Here is a 6,033-nt window from a genome sequence, read left to right as displayed (position 1 = left end):
AGGAATTGTATTAGATATTGGTAACTTGTTTTAACAACTTCTCAACTTTAGCTATGGTTGACACAATATACACACTCCCTCTTTCTATTGGACATATGCTGGACTCATTGGACACATGCACGACACCCACAACTTCCCTCCCCCATGACAATCACTCAGACACTCACAACTCAGGGTTGGAGCTCCAGACAACGAACAATCTCAGGAACCAATGGAACGTCGACATCAGGCCGAACAGGATTACCCACGACCCAGATCGACCAATCGGAAGGCCAGACTTCAGATCAACCTACTTTGCTAGTTGTCTATATAATCTGTGTGTACTGTGTAGAGCGCTCTCTCTTCCGGACGATTTCATACAAATCAGACAGAAAGAGCCGTGCTGCACGCTTTGCCTAATATCTTTACACTTGAATAAAACGGCCTTATTATACAATTATCCACCTCGTCCTATGTCTCCACTTGGTCTCCTGTCTCAAGTAAAACGAATTATCAACAGACTTGGTAGCAGAGGATGGTTAAAACATATTTGAATTCGGCCCAATAGAAAATTCATCGGACAGGAGACGAGAGGGAGAAAGATTCAAGAAGGAGAGGTGACCCGCTCGAGGGAGACGTCGGCGATTCAACTCACCCAGGAAACTGATCAAAGAGCTCGAAAATATTAAGGTAAGCAGAGCCGGTTTAATCAAAATCTGCATATTGTATTATAGCCAATATCTAAATTCAATGATCAGAAGTACTGAGGTGAGTGTGAATTGTTGCTAAATTTATGTGGAATTGTTTAGAATCTAAGGCATTGTGTAAAGATATTTGCGAAGTATAAAATCAAGTCGAATTAGTAACCTGGAACTAGTTGAATTATTCTTCAACTAGGAGTATCGGGGATAAATCTAAGCTTGAGGCCGTTCAAGTCGAATTAGTAATCTGGAACTAGTTGAATTGTTCTTCAACTAGGAGTATCGGGGATAAATCTAAGCTTGACGCCGTTCAAGTCGAATTAGTAATCTGGGGCTAGTGGACATGGCACCCCACTAGGAGCATCGGTGATAAACCTAAGCTTGAACTAGGAGTAATGGTATTAAACCTGAAACTCAAAGTGTTGAAATGTAATGTAGCCTGTTCAAGTCGTATTAGTAATCTGGGGTTAGTGGAAATGGCACCCCACTAGAAGCATCGGTGATAAATCTAAGCTTGGCGTATTGGGATTCAAGTTGCATTAGTAATCTGGGACTAGTCGAAATATTCTTCAACTAGGAGCATCGGTGATAAATCTAAGCTTGAAATAGGAGTAATGGTATTAAACCTGAAACTCTCCAAATTAATGTGAGTGATTGAACGTTCCACGAGACCGATTGCTACTATTTAGCCATATGCTAGGTTGAGGCTGTGTTTATGTGACCGTCGAGTCAGATTGTGGGAGCTGCTGTGAAGCAGCTATTTTTCTGCTGATAAATTGACCTGGTTTTTCCCTCTGGTGCTGTTGGTAAATCCTTAAGGGCTAGAATTAATTTGATAATTATTCTAGAAACGCTAGGATACACCATATATTGTCCTAAAAGGACACGTTTGAAATACTTTGGGAAAGTATTTAAATAATTAAGTTAGTTTTTGAGTTTTCAGTTTTTTAATTAGTTTTTGAGAAAAATGAGTCCTAGAATTAATTAAATATTTATTCTAGAAACGCTTGAATATACTAATATAATGTCCCGAAAGGAAATTTCTGAAATGTTTTGGCAAAGTATTTAATTAATCGGAAAAAGTTCAAATTAATCGGAAAAGTTAATAGAAATAATATCTTTCGAATTATATATCTTATAATTGCCATTCCAATTATATCAGGAGCGCCTGAATTACTAGTATATTGTCCCCAAAGGAAACTTCTGAAATATTTTGCCAAAGTATTTAATTAATTAAATTAGCGAAAAGCAATAATATTTTTTATTATAAGTACCTAAAACTGTCATTCCAATTATAACAGGAGCGCGTGAATATATTCGTATATTGTTTCAAAGAGATAAAGCTGAAATATTGTTGGAAAACGAAAATAATTCATCGAATACACGGCAATAAAATTCTTTGTCCACGCGAGTCGGACACGAGACTGGGGGAGGTTAGAGGAAGAAAATACATCGCTGGTTTCGATCAGTGACGGGCTAAAGTATACAAAGATAATAATAGACCCAGACATAGCTTAACGACAAAATGACCACGACTATCGTCCCCAAACACAAATTCAACGAATATTTAGATCAGAGAATGAAAGACAGAGCAGGCGGGAGATTACATTACAAACCCGTTAAAAGAATTTGGGAAGAAGTGAGGCTGAAATGGACGCAAGCCGGTTTCCTTAGTGGAGTCTCCCCATCAAAAGGGCAGCTCCTCACTATGGAGAAAGAATTAGGGGAAGCAGTGAAGGAAAAGATAGAAAGTGAAGCTGAAAAGAATAAGAGTCACTTATTTAAAAAGGAAGGAACAAAGCAAAGGGAAAGAGCAGAGGCTGAGCTGAAAATAGGAATTTGGGCAATTGAAGAAATTAGAAGAGCACTCCCTTACAGGAAACCTGATACGATGGGGGTGGGCACTGGAGCACCAACTGACACCAAAGAGGGCAGGCCCAACAATAATGATGCCCCACCTACCACCACAGCAGCCCCATCGGCCCCAATCCATCTCAGGGGCACTGTGGGGTTAATGGCAATTCCCCAGGCTCAGTTCAACTCCCATGTGCATCACCACATCACCCAATACAATAAGGATAAGGGAGGGGCTGAACCACAAATCCAGTCCCTACAGGTACAACTTTTGAAACTACAATTGAAAGAGGCCCAGAAAGGAGAGAAACCCAAGAAACAGATGGTGGCTGAAGACCAACAAGAAATCTCACAAATTATTGAAAAAACTGTTTCCCGAATGATACAGCAACAACAACTACCCAGCTTCACCCAGCAGGGACCAACTATACACCCACCCCAGGAGCAGCCATTCCAACTGCCGTATGCCTACCCGCTTCAGCCATACCCTTCGTCGGAACCACCACTACAACCCTACTACCCACTACCACAATCAAACTATTCACCCACATGGGGACAGCCCCAGAGGTACTCTGGATCTTATGGAAGCTGTCATAATTGTAAACAAGCTGGGCACATGGTGCGACAGTGTCCGCACCCAATAACCCCGGCCCAAAGCCAGTTTCTGGCCAAGAGGGGACGAGGATACGCCCCTAGACCAAGGGGGAGTCAGGCCAATGATGTATCAACCACGTGCGGCCCTTCAACCCGCATACAATCACCCCAATCCAGACCCGAATCAGCAATCACCTCCCCCTTTTCAGGGCATGGCTGACGAATATGCCCCATGGCCCTGAAGCTGCTCACCACTAACCTACACTCATCATTGTCCTGGACTACTGAAGCATCAAAGGCTTTTGCACTCTTGAAAACAGATCTCTAAGTGGCAGTAGCCCTAACAGCACCTGACTAAAAAAAAACAAGTTCCATCTGGATGTTTCTGAAAAGGAAGGATTTACATCATCCATCCTTTTCCAGAACCTAGAGGGGGAGAGTAGAGTGTTGAGGTATCACTCCTCCAAACTGGACCACATTGAAGAAGGGCAAACCACATGCTCCAGGTATGTGGCTGCAGTGGCAAAAGCTATTGGAAAAACAGCCCACATGATAATGTGCCATCCATTGGAAATCCACACCCACCATGGGGTTGCAGCATATCTGATGAGCAAAGAATTCACGTTCAGCGCTGAAAGGAAGTGGCTGCAAACCGAACTCATGTGTATTGTTTAATGACAAACGCTCCATGTACCAATAGGGTCGGATGTGTAAATGTCAACTGATTAATGGATGTTGTTTAATGATGGGGTTAGTGTACAGGCCACAATCTCATAAGTCTCGTGGAACGCGCCAATCAAATGTATGTGCAGGTTTGAAGTTGATTTGGGTTAAAGTCCTGCCCCTGGCGTTGCTGGCCATGATAGCCTCTCCAGGTGCAGGCACCCATCTCTCTCCTCATGAGACAATGGCTGGAGGAGTCATGCTGGGTTCACCAAGGGAGGGAGGTCATATGCCCGCCCTTGATGTATAACAAATTGTAATGTCTGATAATTGACGGAACTTTCTGCAGCTCTCTCCACACAGATTCACAAGGTCCAAATGGGGAAGCTGACAGAAGATCCGCCATCACTGAAGGTAAAAAATTGGTGACTGGGTGGGGTTAAAAGTCCACAAGAGAAAGTGGCTAGAACCCAGGTGGACTGGACAGTACGAAGTGAGGGAGGTTACTTCACACTCAGTCCAGGTCAAAGGTAAATCAGGCGCACCTTGGCACCACCTCACACATTGCACTCCAGCCCCAATCCCTTCTAGAACACTGACAGAAGTCAGAGCTGATTTAAACAGCTTGAATCCGATTCCAAATGAAGACATTCCTGACTCAGGGGATGCGGCATCAAACTCCGCCTCCCCTGAAAAAGGAACCTCGCCCATTTAGAGGGACATTTCTCCCTCCCTGGGCAAGACTAGGGATATCTGGCCCCTTATTTGTGATATTCCTCCACACACTCATAACTCTTAGAATAGTTTGGGGGCGGAGAGCTATACAGAGAATGGACAGAAGATGGCAGTATTGCAGCACTCAACGGTCTCCCAGGAGCCTGTTTGAGTGCTGGTGACAGAGAAAAAACTTAAAACCAATTCGGAGTAGAGAGAATACGTTTAATAACTTATTCAGGTTAAATTTACAGACTAATGATATTATTGTTATGGATTGGGTGACATGCGATATAAATTTAGCGAAGTATATGGTAGGTTTACACTTTGGAATGGAGAAAGTTGAGAAGTCGATTTTACTTATACGATAGTTTTGCTGCCAAACTTAGTTGGGGTAACTAGATGTTTTGCCTAGAGGCAGGAATAAGACAGTCATTTTTGGTATTATATTGGCTAGTTGCTGCGTTCTGAACACAGGTTGAGCGCTAGTAAACGCATATCTTTATTTGAACTATACTAATCTATTTGATAAAAGTACTAAACCTGTATATTTAACATTTGATAATGATTGGCAAATCCATATATTTAACCACAACTTTGAATTTAGCATTGAGTATTATAGGAGGAACGGGATAGAATGTGTACTTTCCCCACCGGGTGTGGCCGTATTAAATTATGCTAGAGAAAATTGGTTGTGTCATTTAGAGGGAAAATGTGTACATTATAGCTTTGAGATACTTTTCAAAAGTTGTTGAAAGTTATTGGTTTTTGTTTAGGTAACACCAGAGAATTCGAACAATAAGTAAACGTATTCTAAACGTGATCTGTTTTCATTATGGGGAACAATGAACGACTCGCAACCTGGTGCTGGCAGGGAGTTTTTAAAGGGACAGTACACGTTTATCACAGTTGTGTTACATGAAACATCGGGGAAATTTAGAACGAATGATTTAAGGGTCTTATCATAATTATTAGGTTTTGTTTTTGTGGTAAACGTTTGGGTTAAGGGGTTTTCCGTGTTCCCAGAGACAAGATATCTTAAAAGAATACACTCATATTGGAATAGGAGTTTTACTTTCTGAGTTTTATTTAGGCAAGGGACTTTGAGAAGATAAAGGGTTCTTTTGGTATGCCTAGATATGGTATGGAACACGAATGTAGGTGTAACCTTTTTGACCTATTTTCATTGCATTTTCCGGTGACTTGATCACTCACGGGAGAATGTAGTGGGAATAATGAATTTGTGTCATTTGGGATACTAGTTTATAACTCTTGACCATAAGTTAGCATTTGTTTTGGCCATTAGAAGATAGAGATAGGTTTATTAAGGTTATGAAAGGACTTTAGAGATTTACACTATAAGACATGTTGTTATTTTAAATCCATTTGGGATAGATAAAGTCAAAACAGTGAGACACTTAGTTAATATTGCAAAAGAACACATAGTTGTTATTGACTATTATTAGAAAAAGGCAGACAGATGGGTCTACCCCGCACTGTTGAGACCTTGAAGGTTTGAGAGTAGAGT

The sequence above is a fragment of the Salvelinus alpinus genome, chromosome 8, assembly GCF_045679555.1.
Source record: "Salvelinus alpinus chromosome 8, SLU_Salpinus.1, whole genome shotgun sequence".
Classification (NCBI taxonomy): Eukaryota; Metazoa; Chordata; class Actinopteri; order Salmoniformes; family Salmonidae; genus Salvelinus; species Salvelinus alpinus.
This window is presented reverse-complemented; position numbering follows the sequence as displayed.